Source organism: Elgaria multicarinata, chromosome 21 (assembly GCF_023053635.1).
Source record: "Elgaria multicarinata webbii isolate HBS135686 ecotype San Diego chromosome 21, rElgMul1.1.pri, whole genome shotgun sequence".
NCBI lineage: Eukaryota > Metazoa > Chordata > Lepidosauria > Squamata > Anguidae > Elgaria > Elgaria multicarinata.
The window spans coordinates 42501-59292 of NC_086191.1; the positions used below are offsets into that span (position 1 = coordinate 42501).

The following is a 16792-nucleotide window of genomic DNA, read 5'->3' on the forward strand; positions in this document are numbered from 1 at the left end:
GAGGGTGAGGGTTAGGGTTAGCGTTAGGGTTAGGGTTGTGCTCGCATCGGCAGCACATATACTAAAATTGGAACGATACAGATAAAATTAGTGTTAGGGTTAAGGTTAGGTTCTGGGATAGGGTTAGGTTCCGGGTTAGGGTTAGGAATAGGTTCCGGATTAGGGTTAGGTTCTGGGTTATGGTTAAGTTCCGGGTTAGGTTCCGGGTTTGGTTCCGGGTTAGGTTCCGGGTTAGGGTTAGGATTAGGGTTAGGGTTAGGGTTAGGGTTAGGGTTAGGGTTAGGGTTAGGGTTAGGGTTAGGGTTAGGGTTAGGGTTAAGGTCCGTCTTAGGGTTAGGTTCTAGGTTAGGGTGAGGGTTAGGGTTAGGGTTAGGGTTAGGGTTAGGGTTAGGGTTAGGGTTAGGGTTGGGTTCCGGTTTAGGTTCCGGGTTAGGTTCCGGGTTAGGTTCCGGGTTAGGTTCCGGGCTAGGGTTAGGATTAAGGTTAGGTTCCGGGTAAGGTTCCAGGTTAGGTTCCGGGTTAGGTTCCGGGTTAGGTTCCGGGTTAGGGTTAGGGTTAGGGTTAGGTTCCGTGTTAGGTTCCATGTTAGGATCCGGGTTAGGGTTAGGTTCCGGGTTAGGGTTAGTTTCCGGGTTAGGGTTATGGTTCGCGTTCGGGTTCGGGTTCGGGTTCGGGTTAGGGTTAGGGTTAGGGTTAGGGTTAGGGTTAGGGTTAGGTTTCGTGTTAGGTTCCGTGCTAGGTTCCGGGTTAAGTTCCGGGTTAGGGTTAGGTTCTGGGTTAGGGTTAGGTTCCGGGTTAGGGTTAGGGTTAGGGTTAGGGTTAGGGTTAGGGTTAGGGTAAGGGTTAAGGTGAGGGTGAGGGTGAGGGTGAGGGTGAGGGTGAGGGTGAGGGTGAGGCTTAGGTTTGTGCTCGCATCGGCAGCACATATACTAAAATTGGAACGATACAGATAAAATTAGGGTTAGGGTTAGGGTTAGGGTTAGGGTTAGGGTTAGGGTTAGGGTTAGGGTTACGGTTAGGGTTGTGCTCGCTTCGGCAACACATATACAAAAATTGGAACGATACAGAGAAGATTAGCATGGCCCCTGCGCATCTTGTGAGTTTGGTTCACTTCCCTTATTGGGAAGGTGCCGTTATGGCCCATTTTGCACAATACACGTTTTTGACCGGAACGGGTATCTGAACGTGGTTTTGGGGTAACTTTTGGAGCTGACTATATTTGTCCCAACTTGTCATGTGCATCTGGTGAGTTTGGTTCACTTTCCTCATTGGGAAGCTGCCGTTACGGCCCATTTTCGCAATACGCGTTTTCTGCCGGAAAGGGTATCTGAACGTGGTTTTGGGGCAACTTTTGGAGCTTTCTGTATTTGTCCCAACTTGTCATGTGTATCTGGTGATTTTGGTTCACTTTCCTCATTGGGAAGCTGCTTTTACGGCCCGTTTTGCGCAACACGCGTTTTTGCGCAGAACGGGTATCTGAACGTGGTTTTGGTGTAACTTTAGGAGCTGTCTATATTTGTCCCAACTTGTCATGTGCATCTGGTGAGTTTGGTTCACTTACCTCATTGGGAAGTTGCCGTTACGGCCCAATTTACGCAATACGCGTTTTTGCCATGCACGGGTATCTGAACGTGGTTTAGGGACAACTTTTGGAGCTTTCTATATTCGTCCTACCTTGTCATGTGCATTTGGTGAGTTTGCTTCACTTACCTCATTGGTAAGCTGCCGTTACGGCCCGTTTTGCACAATACGATTTTTTACCAGAATGGGTAACTGAACGTGGTTTTGGGGCAACTTTTGGAGCTTTCTATATTTGTCCTACCTTGTCATGTGCATCTGGAGAGTTTGGTTCACTTACCTCATTGGGAAGGGGCCGTTACGGCCCATTTTCGCAATACACGTTTTCTGCCGGAAAGGGTATCTGAACGTGGTTTGGGGGCAACTTTTGGAGCTTTCTGTATTTGTCCCAACTTGTCATGTGCATCTGGTGAGTTTGGTTCACTTACCTCATTGGGAAGCTGCCGTTACGGCCCATTTTGCGCAATACTTGTTTTTGACCGGAACGGGTATCTGAACGTGGTTTTGGGGTAACTTTTGGAGCTGTCTATATTTGTCCCACCTTGTTTTGTTCAACTAGTGAGTTTGGTTTACTTCCTCACTGGGAAGGTGCCATTACGTCCCATTTTCGCAATACGCGTTTTCCGCAAGAACGGGTATCTGAACGTGGTTTCGGAGCAACTTATGGAGCTTTCTATATTAGTTCCACCTAGTTATATGCATCTGGTAAGTTTGGTGGTCTTTCCTATTTGGGAAGGTGCTTTTACGGTACGTTTTGCGCAATACGCATTTTTGCCCATAATGGGTTTCTGAACGTGGTTTGGGGGCAACTTTTAGAGCTTTCTATATTTGTTCCTTCCACAAGAACGGGTGTTAGAACGTTGTTTTGGTGCAACTTTTGGAGCTTTCTATATTTGTCCCACCTTGTCATGTGCATCTGGTGAGTTTAGTTCACTTTCCTCATTGGGAAGTTGCTTTTACGGCCCGTTTTGCGCAATATGCGTTTTTGCACAGAACGGGTATCTGAACGTGGTTTTGGGGTAACTTTTGGAGCTGTCTATATTTGTCCCAACTTTTCATGTGCATCTGGTGAGCTTGGTTCACTTACCTCATTGGTAAGCTGCCGTTACGGCCCGTTTTGCACAATACGAGTTTTTGCCGGAATGGGTAACTGAACGTGGTTTTGGGGCAACTTTTGGAGCTTTCTATATTTGTCCTACCTTGTCATGTGCATCTGGAGAGTTTGGTTCACTTACCTCATTGGGAAGGTGCCGTTACGGCCCATTTTCGCAATACACGTTTTTTGCCGGAAAGGGTATCTGAACGTGGTTTTGGGGCAACTTTTGGAGCTTTCTGTATTTGTCCCAACTTGTCATGTGCATCTGGTGAGTTTGGTTCACTTACCACATTGGTAAGCTGCCGTTAAGGCCCATTATGCGCAATACGCATTTTTGCCCAGAACGGGTATCTGAACATGGTTTTGGGGTAACTTTTGGAGCTGTCTACATTTGTCCCAACTTGTCATGTGCATCTGGTGAGTTTGGTTCACTTTCCTCATTGTGAAGCTGCCGTTACGGCCCATTTTCGCAATATGCGTTTTCTGCCGGAAAGGGTATCTGAACGTGGTTTGGGGGCAACTTTTGGAGCTTTCTGTATTTGTCCCAACTTTTCATGTGTATCTGGTGAGTTTGGTTTACTTTCCTCATTGGGAAGCTGCTTTTACGGCCCGTTTTGCGCAATACGCGTTTTTGCGCAGAACAGGTATCTGAACGTGGTTTTGGGGCATCTTTTGGAGCTTTCTATATTTGTCCTACCTTGTCATGTGCATTTGGTGAGTTTGGTTCACTTACCTCATTGGGAAGTTGCCGTTAAGGCCCAATTTGCGCAATACAAGTTTTTGCCCAGAACGGGTATCTGAACGTGGTTTTGGGGTAACTTTTGGAGCTTTCTATATTTGCCACACCTAGTAATGTGCATCTGGCGAGTTTGCTTCACTTCCCTTATTTGGAAGGTGCCGTTACGGCCCATTTTGCGCAATACACGTTTTCTTCCCGAAGGGTGTCTGAACGTGGTTTTGGGGCAACTTTTGGAGCTTTCTGTATTTGCCCCAACTTGTCATGTGCATCTGGTGAGTTTGGTTCATTTACCTCATTGGGAAGCTGCCGTTACGGCCCATTTTGCGCAATACACGTTATTGACCGGAACGGGTATCTGAACGTGGTTTTGGGGTAACTTTTGGAGCTTTCTATATTTGTCCCACCTTGTCTTGTGTATCTGGTGAGTTTGGTTCACTTACCTCGTGGGAAGGTGCCGTTACGGCCCATTTTCGCAATACGAGTTTTCCGCAAGAACTGGTATCTGAACGTTGTTTCGGTGCAACTTATGGAGCTTTCTATATTTGCTCCACATAGTCATGTGCACCTGGTGAGTTTGGTTCACTTACCTCATTGGGAAGCTGCCGTTACGGCCCGTTTTGCGCAATACACGTTTTTGCCGGAATGGGTATCTGAACGTCATTTAGGGGCAACTTTTGGAGCTTTCTATATTTGCCCCACCTTGTCATGTGCATTTTGTGAGTTTGGATCATTTACCTTATTGGGAAGTTGCCGTTACGGCCCAATTTGCCCAATAAACGTTTTTGCCTAGAACGGGTATCTGAACGTGGTTTTGGGGTAACTTTAGGAGCTGTCTATGTTTGTCCCACCTTGTCATGTGCATCTGGTGAGTTTGGTTCACTTACCTCATTGGGAAGGTGCCGTTACGGCCCATTTTCGCAATACGCGTTTTCTGCAAGAACGGGTATTAGAACGTGGTTTTGGGGGAGCTTTTGGAGCTTTCTATATTTACCCCACCTTGTCATGTGCATCTGGTGAGTTTGGTTCACTTACCTCATTGGGAAGGTAACGTCACGGCCCATTTTCGCAATACGCGTTTTCTGTCGGAAAGGGTATCTGAACGTGGTTTGGGGGCAACTTTTGGAGCTTTCTATATTTGTTTAAACTTGTCATGTGCATCTGGTGATTTTGGTTCGCTTACCTCATTGGGAAGGTGCCGTTACGGCCCATTTTCGCAATACGCGTTTTCTGTCGGAAAGGGTATATGAACGTGGTTTGGGGGCAACTTTTGGAACTTTCTATATTTGCCCGACCTTGTCATGTGCATCTGTTGAGTTTGGTTCTCTTACCTCATTGGGAAGGTGCCATTACGGCCCATTTTCGCAATACGCGTTTTCTGCCGGAAAGGGTATCTGAACGTGGTTTGGGGGCAAGTTTTGGAGCTTTCTATATTTGTACCAGCTGGTCTTGTGCATCTACTGAGTTAGGTTCACTTACCTCATTGGGAAGGTGCCGTTACGGCACATTTTCGCAATACGCGTTTTCTGCAAGAACGGGTATTAGAACATGGTTTTGGGGGAACTTTTGGAGCTTTCTATATTTGTCCCACCTTGTCATGTGCATCTGGTGAGTTTGGTTCACTTACCTCATTGGGAAGGTGCCGTTACGGCCCATTTTCGCAGTACGCGTTTTCTGCAAGAACGGGTATTAGAACGTGGTTTTGGGGAAACTTTTGGAGCTTTCTATATTTGTCCCACCTTGTCTTGTGCATCTACTGAGTTTGGTTCACTTACCTCATTGGGAAGGTGCCGTTACGGCCCATTTTCGCAATATGCGTTTTCTGTCGGAAAGGGTATATGAGCGTGGTTTGGGAGCAACTTTTGGAACTTTCTATATTTGCCCCACCTTGTCTTGTGCATCGACTGAGTTTGGTTCACTTACCTCATTGGGAAGGTACCGTTACGGCCCATTTTCGCAATTCACGTTTTCTGCAAGAACAGGTATTAGAACGTGGTTTAGGGGGAACTTTTGGAGCTTTCTATATTTGTCCCACCTTGTCTTGTGCATCTAGTGAGTTTGGTTCACTTACCTCATTGGAAAGGTGCCGTTACGTCTGATTTTCACAATATGCGTTTTCTGCCGGAAAGGGTATCTGAACATGGTTTGGGGGCAAGTTTTGGAGCTTTCTATATTTGTCCCACCTTGTCTTGTGCATCTACTGAGTTTGGTTCACTTACCTCATTGGGAAGGTGCAGTTAGGGCCCATTTTCGCAATACGCGTTTTCTGTCGGAAAGGGTATATGAACGTGGTTTAAGGGAACTTTTGGAGTTTTCTATATTTGCCCCACCTTGTCATGTGCATCTGGTGATTTTGGTTCACTTTCCTCATTGGGAAGGTGCCGTTACGGCCCATTTTCGCAATACGCGTTTTCTGCTAGAACGGGTATTAGAACGTGGTTTTGGGGGAACTTTTGGAGCTTTCTATATTTGCCCCACCTTGTCATGTGCATCTGGTGAGTTTGGTTCACTTACCTCATTGGGAAGGTGCCGTCACGGCCCATTTTCGCAATGCACATTTTCTGTCGGAAAGGGTATCTGAACGTGGTTTGGGGGCAACTTTTGGAACTTTCTATATTTGCCCCACCTTGTCATGTGCATCTGTTGAGTTTGGTTCACTTACCTCATTGGGAAGGTGCCGTAACGGCCCATTTTCGCAATACGCGTTTTCTGCCGGAAAGGGTATCTGAACGTGGTTTAGGGGCAAGTTTTGGAGCTTTCTATATTTATCCGAGCTTGTCTTGTGCATCTACTGAGTTAGGTTCACTTACCTCATTGGGAAGGTGCCGTTACGGCCCATTTTCGCAATACGCGTTTTCTGCCGGAAAGGGTATCTGAACGTGGTTTGGGGGCAAGTTTTGGAGCTTTCTATATTTGTACCAGCTTGTCATGTGCATCTGGTGAGTTTGGTTCACTTACCTGATAGGGAAGGTGCCATTACGGACCATTTTCGCAATACACGTATTCTGCCGGAAAGGGTATCTGAACGTGGTTTGGGGTAACTTTTGGAGCTTTCTGTATTTGTCCCAACTTGTCATGTGCATCTGGTGAGTTTCGTTCACTTACCTCATTGGGAAGCTGCCGTTACGGCCCATTTTGCGCAATACACGTTTTTGACCGGAACGGGTATCTGAACGTGGTTTGGGGGCAACTTTTGGAGCTTTCTGTATTTGTCCCAACTTGTCATGTGCATCTGGTGAGTTTCGTTCACTTACCTCATTGGGAAGGTGCCGTTACGGCCAATTTTCGCAATACGCGTTTTCGGCAAGAACGGGTATTAGAACGTGGTTTGGGGGTTTCTTTTGGAGCCTTCTATATTTGCCCCACCTAGTTCTGTGAATATGGTGAGTTTGGTTCACTTCCCTTATTGGGAAGGTGCCGTTACGGCCCATTTTCGAAATACACTTTTTCAGCCGGAAAGGGTATCTGAACGTGGTTTGGGGGCAACTTTTGAACCTTTCTGTATTTGTCCCATCTTGTCATGTGCATCTGGTGAGTTTGGTTCACTTACCTCATTGGGAAGCTGCCGTTACGGCCAATTTTGCGCAATACAGGTTTTTGACTGGAACGGGTATCTGAACGTGGTTTTGGGGTAACTTTTGGAGCTTTCTATATATGTCCCACCTTGTCTTGTGCAACTAGTGATTTTGGTTCACTTACCTCATTGGGAAGGTGCTGTTACGGCCCATTTTCGCAATACGCGTTTTCCTCAGGAACGGGTATTAGAACGTGGTTTTGGGGCAACTTTTGGAGCTTTCTATATTTGTCCCAACCTGTTATGTGCATCTGGTGAGTTTGGTTCACTTACCTCATTGGGAAGGTGCCGTTACGGCCCATTTTCGAAATACACGTTTTCTGCCGGAAATGGTATCTGAACGTGGTTTGGGGACAACTTTTGAAGCTTTCTGTATTTGTCCCAACTTGTCATGTGCATCTGTTGAGTTTGGTTCACTTACCTCATGGGAAGGTGCCATTATGGCCCAATTGCGCAATACGCGTTTTTGCCCAGCACGGGTATCTGAACGTGGTTTCGGGGTAACTTCTTCAGCTTTCTTTATTTGCCCCACCTAGTTATGTGCATCTGGTGAGTTTGGTCCACTTACCTCATTGGGAAGGACCCGTTACGGCCCATTTTCGCAATACACGTTTTCTGCCGGAAAGGGTATCTGAACGTGGATTAGGGGCAACTTTTGGAGCTTTCTGTATTTGTCATACCTTGTCATGTGCATCTGCTGAGTTTGGTTCACTTAGCTCATTGGGAAGGTGCCGTTATGGCCCATTTTGCACAATACACGTTTTTGACCGGAACGGGTATCTGAACGTGGTTTTGGGGTAACTTTTGGAGCTTTCTATATTTGTCCCACCTTGTCTTGTGCATCTAGTGAGTTTGGTTCACTTACCTCATTGGGAAGGTGCCGTTACGGACCATTTTCGCAATACGCTTTTCCGCAAGAACCATCTGAACGTGGTTTCGGTGCAACTTATGGAGCTTTCTATATTTGTCCCACCTAGTTGTGTGCATCTGGTGTGTTTGGTGGACTTTAATCATTGGGAAGCTGCTTTTACGGTACGCTGGCGCAATACGCGTTTTTGCCCAGAACGGGTTTCTGAACGTGGTTTGGGGGCAACTGTTAGAGCTTTCTATATTTGTCCCTTCCGCAAGAACGGGTGTTAGAACGTCGTTTCGGGGCAACTTATGGAGCTTTCTGTATTTGCCCCACCTTGTCATGTGCATCTGGTTAGTTTGGTTCACATACCTCATTGGGATTTTGCCGTTATGGCACTATTTGCGCAATACAGGTTTTTGCCAGGAACGAGTATCTGAATGTGGTTTTGGAGAAACTTTTGAGATTTCGATATTTGTCCCTCCTTGTCATGTGCATCTGGTGAGTCTGGTTCACTTTCCTAATTGGGAAGCTGCCGTTACGGCCCGTTTTGCGCAATACGAGTTTTTGCCGGAATGGGTATCTGAACGTCTTTTCGGATCAACTTATAGAGCTTTCTATATTTGCCTAACCCTAACCCGGTTAGGTTCCGGGTTAGGTTAAGGTTCCGGGTTAGGGTTAGGTTCCGGGTTAGAGTTAGGTTCCGGTTTAGGGTTAGGTTCCGGGTTAGGGTTAGGTTCCGGGTTAGGGTTAGGGTTAGGGTTAGGTTCCGGGTTAGGGTTAGGTTCCGGGTTATGCTAAGGTTACGGGTTTGGGTTAGGTTCCGGGTTAGGGTTAGGTTCCGGGTTAGGGTTAGGTTCCGGGTTAAGGTTAGGTTCCGGCTTAGGGTTAGGGTTAGGTTCCGGTTTAGGGTTAGGGTTAGGGTTAGGGTTAGGGTTAGGGTTAGGTTCCGGGTTAGGGTTAGGGTTAGGTTCCGGGTTAGGGTTAGGTTCCGGGTTAGGGTTAGGTTCCGTGTTAGGTTCCGTGTTAGGTTCCGGGTTAGGGTTAGGTTCTGGGTTAGGGTTAGGTTCTGGGTTAGGGTTAGTGTTAGGGTTAGGGTTAGGTTTAGGGTTAGGGTTAGGGTTAACGTTAGGGTTAGGGTTAGGGTTAGGGTTAGGGTTAGGGTTAGGTTCCGGGTTAGGGTTAGGTTCCGGGTTAGGGTTAGGGTTAGGTTCCGGGTTAGGGTTAGGATCCGGGTTAGGGTTAGGTTCCAGGTTAGGGTTAGGTTCCGGATTAGGGTTAGGGTTAGGTTCCGGGTTAGGGTTATGTTCTGGGTTAGTTTTATGTTCCGGATTAGGGTTAGGTTCCGGGTTAGTGTTAGGTTCCGGGTTAGGGTTAGGGTTGGGTTCCGGGTTAGGTTCCGGGTTAGGTTTCGGGTTTGGTTCCGGGTTAGGTTCCGGGTTAGGTTCCGGGCTAGAGTTAGGATTAAGGTTAGGTTCCGGGTTAGGTTCCGGGTTAGGTTCCGGGTTAGGTTCCGGGTTAGGGTTAGGGTTAGGGTTAGGTTCCGTGTTAGGTTCCGTGTTAGGTTCCGGGTTCGTGTTAGGTTCCGTGTTAGGGTTAGTTTCCGGGTTAGGGTTATGGTTCGGGTTCGGGTTAGGGTTCGGGTTCGGGTTAGGGTTAGGGTTAGGGTTAGGGTTAGGGTTAGGGTTAGGTTCCGTGTTAGGTTCCGTGCTATGTTCCGTGTTAGGTTCCGGGTTAGGGTTAGGTTCTGGGTTAGGGTTAGGTTCCGGGTTAGCGTTAGGGTTAGGGTTAGGGTTAGGGTTAGGGTTAGGTTTAGGGTTAGGGTTGGGGTTAGGGTTAGGGTTAGGGTTATGGTTAGGGTTAGGGTTAGGGTTAGGGTTGGGGTTAGGGTTACGGTTAGGGTTAGGGTTAGGGTGAGGGTTAGGGTGAGGGTTAGGGTTAGGGTTAGGGTTGTGCTCGCATCGGCAGCACATATACTAAAATTGGAACGATACAGATAAAATTAGGGTTAGGGTTAGGGTTAGGGTTAGGGTTAGGGTTAGGGTTAGGGTTAGGGTTACGGTTAGGGTTGTGCTCGCTTCGGCAACACATATACAAAAATTGGAACGATACAGAGAAGATTAGCATGGCCCCTGCGCATCTTGTGAGTTTGGTTCACTTCCCTTATTGGGAAGGTGCCGTTATGGCCCATTTTGCACAATACACGTTTTTGACCGGAACGGGTATCTGAACGTGGTTTTGGGGTAACTTTTGGAGCTTTCTATATTTGTCCCACCTTGTCTTGTGCATCTAGTGAGTTTGGTTTACTTACCTCATTGGGAAGGTGCCGTTACGGACCATTTTCGCAATACGCTTTTCCGCAAGAACCATCTGAACGTGGTTTCGGTGCAACTTATGGAGCTTTCTATATTTGTCCCACCTAGTTGTGTGCATCTGGTGTGTTTAGTGGACTTTAATCATTGGAAAGCTGCTTATACGGTACGCTGGCGCAATACGCATTTTTGCCCAGAACGGGTTTCTGAACGTGGTTTGGGGGCAAATGTTAGAGCTTTCTATATTTGTCCCTTCCGCAAGAACGGGTGTTAGAACGTCGTTTCGGGGCAACTTATGGAGCTTTCTATATTTGCCCCACCTTGTCATGTGCATCTGGTGAGTTTGGTTCAATTACCTCATTGGGATGTTGCCATTATGGCACAATTTGCGCAATACACGTTTTTGCCAGGAACGGGTATCTGAACGTGGTTTTGGAGAAACTTTTGGAGATTTCTATATTTGTCCCTCCTTGTCATGTGCATCTGGTGAGTCTGGTTCACTTTCCTAATTGGGAAGCTGCCGTTACGGCCCGTTTTGCGCAATATGAGTTTTTGCCGGAATGGGTAACTGAACGTGGTTTTGTGGCAACTTTTGGAGCTTTCTATATTTGTTCCACCTTGTCATGTGCATCTGGTGAGTTTGGTTCACTTACCTCATTGGAAAAGTGCCTTTACGGCCCATTTTCGCAATACACGTTTTCTGCCGGAAAGGGGATCTGAACGTGGTTTGGGGGCAACTTTTGGAGCTTTCTGTATTTGTCCCAACTTGTCATGGGCATCTGGTGAGTTTGGTTCACTTACCTCATTGGGAAGCTGCCGTTACGGCCCTTTTTGCGCAATACACATTTTTGACCGGAATATATATCTGAACTTGGTTTTGGGGTAATTTTTGGAGCTTTCTATATTTGTCCCACCTTGTCTTCTGCATTTAGTGTGTTTGGTTCACTTAACTTATTGGGAAGTTGCCGTTACGGCCCAATTTGCGCAATACGCGTTTTTGCCCAGCACGGGTTTCTGAAAGTGGTTTCGGGGTAAATTTTTGAGCTTTCTTTATTTGCCCCAACTTGTCATGTGTATCTGGTGAGTTTGGTTCACTTACCTCATTGGGAAGCTGCCGTTACGGCCCTTTTTGCGCAATACGAGTTTTTGCCGGAATGGGTATCTGAACGTCTTTTCGGAGCAACTTATAGAGCTGTCTATATTTGCCTAACCCTAACCCGGTTAGGTTCCCGGGTTAGGTTAAGGTTCCGGGTTAGGGTTAGGTTCCGGGTTAGGGTTAGGTTCCGGTTTAGGGTTATGTTCCGGGTTAGGGTTAGGTTCCGGGTTAGGGTTAGGGTTAGGGTTAGGTTCCTGGTTAGGGTTAGGTTCCGGGTTATGGTTAGGTTCCGGGTGTGGGTTAGGTTCCGGGTTAGGGTTAGGTTCCGGGTTAGGGTTAGTGTTAGGTTCCGGGTTAGGGTTAGGTTCCGGGTTAAGGTTAGGTTCCGGGTTAGGGTTAGGGTTAGGTTCCGGTTTAGGGTCAGGTTCCGTTTTAGGGTTAGGGTTCGGGTTAGGGTTAGGGTTAGGGTTCGGGTTCGGGTTAGGGTTAGGGTTAGGTTCCGTGTTAGGTTCCGTGCTAGGTTCCGTGTAAGGTTCCGGGTTAGGGTTAAGTTCTGGGTTAGGTTTAGGTTCCGGGTTAGGGTTAGGGTTAGGGTTAGGGTTAGGGTTAGGGTTAGGGTTAGGGTTAGGGTTAGGGTTAGGGTTGGGGTTAGGGTTGGGGTTAGGGTTAGGGTTAGGGTTAGGGTTAGGGTTAGGGTTAGGGTTAGGGTTAGGGTTAGGGTTAGGGTTAGGGTTAGGGTGAGGGTGAGGGTGAGGGTTAGGGTTAGCGTTAGGGTTAGGGTTGTGCTCGCATCGGCAGCACATATACTAAAATTGGAACGATACAGATAAAATTAGTCTTAGGGTTAGGGTTAGGTTCTGGGATAGGGTTAGGTTCCGGGTTAGGGTTAGGAATAGGTTCCGGATTAGGGTTAGGTTCTGGGTTAGGGTTAGGTTCCGGGTTAGGTTCCGGGTTTGGTTCCGGGTTAGGTTCCGGGTTAGGGTTAGGATTAGGGTTAGGGTTAGGGTTAGGGTTAGGGTTAGGGTTAGGGTTAGGGTTAGGGTTAGGGTTAGGGTTAGGGTTAAGGTCCGTCTTAGGGTTAGGTTCTAGGTTAGGGTTAGGGTTAGGGTTAGGGTTAGGGTTAGGGTTAGGGTTAGGGTTAGGGTTAGGGTTGGGTTCCGGGTTAGGTTCCGGGTTAGGTTCCGGGTTAGGTTCCGGGTTAGGTTCCGGGCTAGGGTTAGGATTAAGGTTAGGTTCCGGGTAAGGTTCCAGGTTAGGTTCCGGGTTAGGTTCCGGGTTAGGTTCCGGGTTAGGGTTAGGGTTAGGGTTAGGTTCCGTGTTAGGTTCCATGTTAGGATCCGGGTTAGGGTTAGGTTCCGGGTTAGGGTTAGTTTCCGGGTTAGGGTTATGGTTCGCGTTCGGGTTCGGGTTCGGGTTCGGGTTCGGGTTAGGGTTAGGGTTAGGGTTAGGGTTAGGGTTAGGGTTAGGTTCCGTGTTAGGTTCCGTGCTAGGTTCCGGGTTAAGTTCCGGGTTAGGGTTAGGTTCTGGGTTAGGGTTAGGTTCCGGGTTAGGGTTAGGGTTAGGGTTAGGGTTAGGGTTAGGGTTAGGGTAAGGGTTAAGGTGAGGGTGAGGGTGAGGGTGAGGGTGAGGGTGAGGGTGAGGGTGAGGCTTAGGTTTGTGCTCGCATCGGCAGCACATATACTAAAATTGGAACTAAACAGATAAAATTAGGGTTAGGGTTAGAGTTAGGTTCTGGGTTAGGGTTAGGTTCCGGATTAGGGTTAGGGTTAGGTTCCGGGTTAGGGTTAGGGTTAGGTTTAGGGTTAGGGTTAGGGTTAGGGTTAGGGTTAGGTTCCGGGTTAGGGTTAGGTTCTGGGTTAGGGTTAGGTTCCGGTTTAGGGTTAGGGATAGGTTCCGGATTAGGGTTAGGTTCCGGGTTAGTGTTAGGTTCCGGGTTAGGGTTAGGGTTGGGTTCCGGGTTAGGTTCCGGGTTTGGTTCCGGGTTTGGTTCCGGGTTACGTTCCTGGTTAGGTTCCGGGTTAGGGTTAGGATTAAGGTTAGGTTCCGGGTAAGGTTCCAGGTTAGGTTCCGGGTTAGGTTCCGGGTTAGGGTTAGGGTTAGGGTTAGGTTCCGTGTTAGGTTCCATGTTAGGTTCCGGGTTAGGGTTAGGTTCCGGGTTAGGGTTAGTTTCCGGGATAGGGTTATGGTTCGGGTTCGGGTTAGGGTTCGGGTTAGGGTTAGGGTTAGGGTTCGGGTTCGGGTTAGGGTTAGGGTTAGGGTTAGGGTTAGGGTTAGGGTTAGGGTTAGGTTCCGTGTTAGGTTCCGTGCTAGGTTCCGTGTTAGGTTCCGTCTTTTCGGAGCAACTTATAGAGCTTTCTATATTTGCCTAACCCTAACCCGGTTAGGTTCCGGGTTAGGTTAAGGTTCCGGTTTAGGGTTATGTTCAGGGTTAGGGTTTGGTTCCGGGTTAGGGTTAAAGTTAGGGTTAGGTTCCGGGTTAGGGTTAGGTTTCGGTTTATGGTTAGGTTCCGGGTTTGGGTTAGGTTCCGGGTTAGGGTGAGATTCCGGGTTAGGGTTAGTATTAGGTTCCGGGTTAGGGTTAGGTTCCGGGTTAAGGTTAGGTTCCGGGTTAGGGTTAGGGCTAGGTTCCAGTTTAGGGTCAGGTTCCGGTTTAGGGTTAGGTTCCGGGTTAGGGTTAGGTTCCGTGTTAGGTTCCGTGTTAGGTTCCGGGTTAAGGTTAGGTTCCGGGTTAGGGTTAGTTTCCGGGTTAGGGTTATGGTTCGGGTTCGGGTTAGGGTTCGGGTTCGGGTTAGGGTTAGGGTTATGTTTAGGGTTAGGGTTAGGTTCCATGTTAGGTTCCGTGCTAGGTTCCGGGTTAGGTTCCGGGTTAGGGTTAGGTTCTGGGTTAGGGTTAAGTTCCGGGTGAGGGTTAGGGTTAGGGTTAGGGTTAGGGTTAGGGTTAGGGTTAGGGTTAGGGTTAGGGTTAGGGTTAGGGTTAGGGTCCGTCTTAGGGTTAGGTTCTAGGTTAGGGTTAGGTTCCGGTTTAAGTTAGGGATAGGTTCCGGATTAGGGTTAGGTTCCGGGTTAGTGTTAGGTTCCGGGTTAGGGTTAGGGTTGGGTTCCGGGTTAGGTTCCGGGTTAGGTTCCGGGTTAGGTACTGGGTTAGGGTTAGGATTAAGGTTAGGTTCCGGGTAAGGTTCCAGGTTAGGTTCCGGGTTAGGTTCCGGGTTAGGTTCCGGGTTAGGGTTAGGGTTAGGGTTAGGTTCCGTGTTAGGTTCTGTGTTAGGATCCGGGTTAGGGTTAGGTTCCGGGTTAGGGTTAGTTTCCGGGTTAGGGTTATGGTTCGGGTTCGGGTTCGGGTTTGGGTTAGGGTTAGGGTTCGGGTTCGCGTTAGGGTTAGGGTTAGGGTTAGGTTCCGTGTTAGGTTCCGTGCTAGGTTCCGTGTTAGGTTCAGGGATAGGGTTAGGTTCTGGGTTAGGGTTAGGTTCCGGGTTAGGATTAGGGTTAGGGTTAGGGTTAGGGTTAGGGTTAGGGTTAGGGTTCGGGTTAGGGTTAGGGTGAGGGTGAGGGTGAGGGTGAGGGTGAGGGTTAGCGTTAGGGTTAGGTTAGTGCTCGCATCGGCAGCACATATACTAAAATTGGAACGATACAGATAAAATTAGGGTTAGGGTTAGGGTTAGGTTCCGGGTTAGGGTTTGGTTCCGGGTTAGGGTTAGGGTTAGGGTTAGGGTTAGGGTTAGGGTTAGGGTTAGGGTTAGGGTTAGGGTTAGGGTTAGGGTTAGGGTTAGGGTTAGGTTCCGGGTTAGGGTTAGGTTCTTGGTTAGGGTTAGGTTCCGGTTTAGGGTTAAGGATAGGTTCCGGATTAGGGTTAGGTTCCGGGTTAGTGTTAGGTTCCGGGTTAGGGTTAGGGTTGGTTTCCGGGTTAGGTTCCGGGTTAGGTTCCGGGTTTGGTTCCGGGTTAGGTTCCGGGTTAGGTTCTGGGTTAGGGTTAGGATTAAGGTTAGGTTCCGGGTAAGGTTCCAGGTTAGGTTCCGGGTTAGGTTCCGGGTTAGGTTCCGGGTTAGGGTTAGGTTCCGGGTTAGGGTTAGTTTCCGGGATAGGGTTATGGTTCGGGTTCGGGTTAGGGTTCGGGTTAGGGTTAGGGTTAGGGTTCGGGTTCGGGTTAGGGTTAGGGTTAGGGTTAGGGTTAAGTTCCGTGTTATGTTCCGTGCTAGGTTCCGTGTTAGGTTCCGTCTTTTCGGAGCAACTTATAGAGCTTTTTATATTTGCCTAACCCTAACCCGGTTAGGTTCCGGGTTAGGTTAAGGTTCCGGGTTAGGGTTAGGTTCCAGTTTAGGGTCAGGTTCCGGTTTAGGGTTAGGTTCCGTGTTAGGGTTAGGTTCCGTGTTAGGTTCCGTGTTAGGTTCCGGGTTAGGGTTAAGTTCCGGGTTAGGGTTAGTTTCCGGGTTATGGTTATGGTTCGGGTTCGGGTTAGAGTTCGGGTTCGGGTTAGGGTTAGGGTTATGTTTAGGATTAGGGTTAGGTTCCATGTTAGGTTCCGTGCTAGGTTCCGGGTTAGGTTCCGGGTTAGGGTTAGGTTCTGGGTTAGGGTTAAGTTCCGGGTTAGGGTTAGGGTTAGGGTTAGGGATACGGTTAGGGTTAGGGTTAGGGTTAACATTAGGGTTAGGGTGAGGGTGAGGGTGAGGGTTAGGGTTAGGGTTGTGATCGCATCGGCAGCACATATACTAAAATTGGAAAGATACAGATAAAATTAGGGTTAGGGTTAGGGTTAGGGTTAGGGTTAGGGTTAGGGTTAGGGTTAGGATTAGGGTTAGGGTTAGGGTTAGGGTTACGGTTAGGGTTAGGGTTAGGGTTACGGTTAGGGTTGTGCTCGCTTCGGCAACACATATACAAAAATTGGAACGATACAGAGAAGATTAGCATGGCCCCTGCGCATCTGGTGAGTTTGGTTCACTTCCCTTATTGGGAAGGTGCCGTTATGGCCCATTTTGCACAATACACGTTTTTGACCGGAACGGGTATCTGAACGTGGTTTTGGGGTAACATTTGGAGCTTTCTATATTTGTCCCACCTTGTCTTGTTCATCTAGTGAGTTTGGTTCACTTACCTCATTGGGAAAGTGCCGTTACGGACCATTTTCGCAATACGCTTTTCCGCAAGAACCATCTGAACGTGGTTTCGGTGCAACTTATGAAGCTTTCTATATTTGTCCCACCTAGTTGTGTGCATCTGCTTTTACGGTACGCTGGGAGCAATACGCATTTTTACCCAGAACGGGTTTCTGAACGTGGTTTGGGGGCAACTGTTAGAGCTTTCTATATTTGTCCCTTCCGCAAGAAGGGGTGTTAGAACGTCGTTTCGGGGCAACTTATGGAGCTTTCTATATTTGCCGCCCATTTTCGCAACACACGTTTTCTGCCGGAAAGGGGATCTGAACGTGGTTTGGGGGCACCTTTTGGAGCTTTCTGTATTTGTCCCAACTTGTCATGGGCATCTGCTGAGTTTGGTTCACTTACCTCATTGGGAAGCTGCCTTTACGGCCCATTTAGCGCAATACACGTTTTTGACCGG

At 48.2% G+C, this 16792-nt stretch overlaps 3 pseudogenes; all 3 read left to right on the plus strand.

Moving 5' to 3' along the window:
* Positions 1-1023: 1023 nt before the first annotated feature.
* LOC134412443 (U6 spliceosomal RNA) lies at positions 1024-1092 on the plus strand (annotated as a pseudogene).
* Positions 1093-9904: 8812 nt separating this feature from the next.
* LOC134412444 (U6 spliceosomal RNA) lies at positions 9905-9973 on the plus strand (annotated as a pseudogene).
* A 6114-nt stretch (positions 9974-16087) lies between these two features.
* On the plus strand, positions 16088-16156 carry LOC134412445 (U6 spliceosomal RNA; annotated as a pseudogene).
* Positions 16157-16792: the final 636 nt, after the last annotated feature.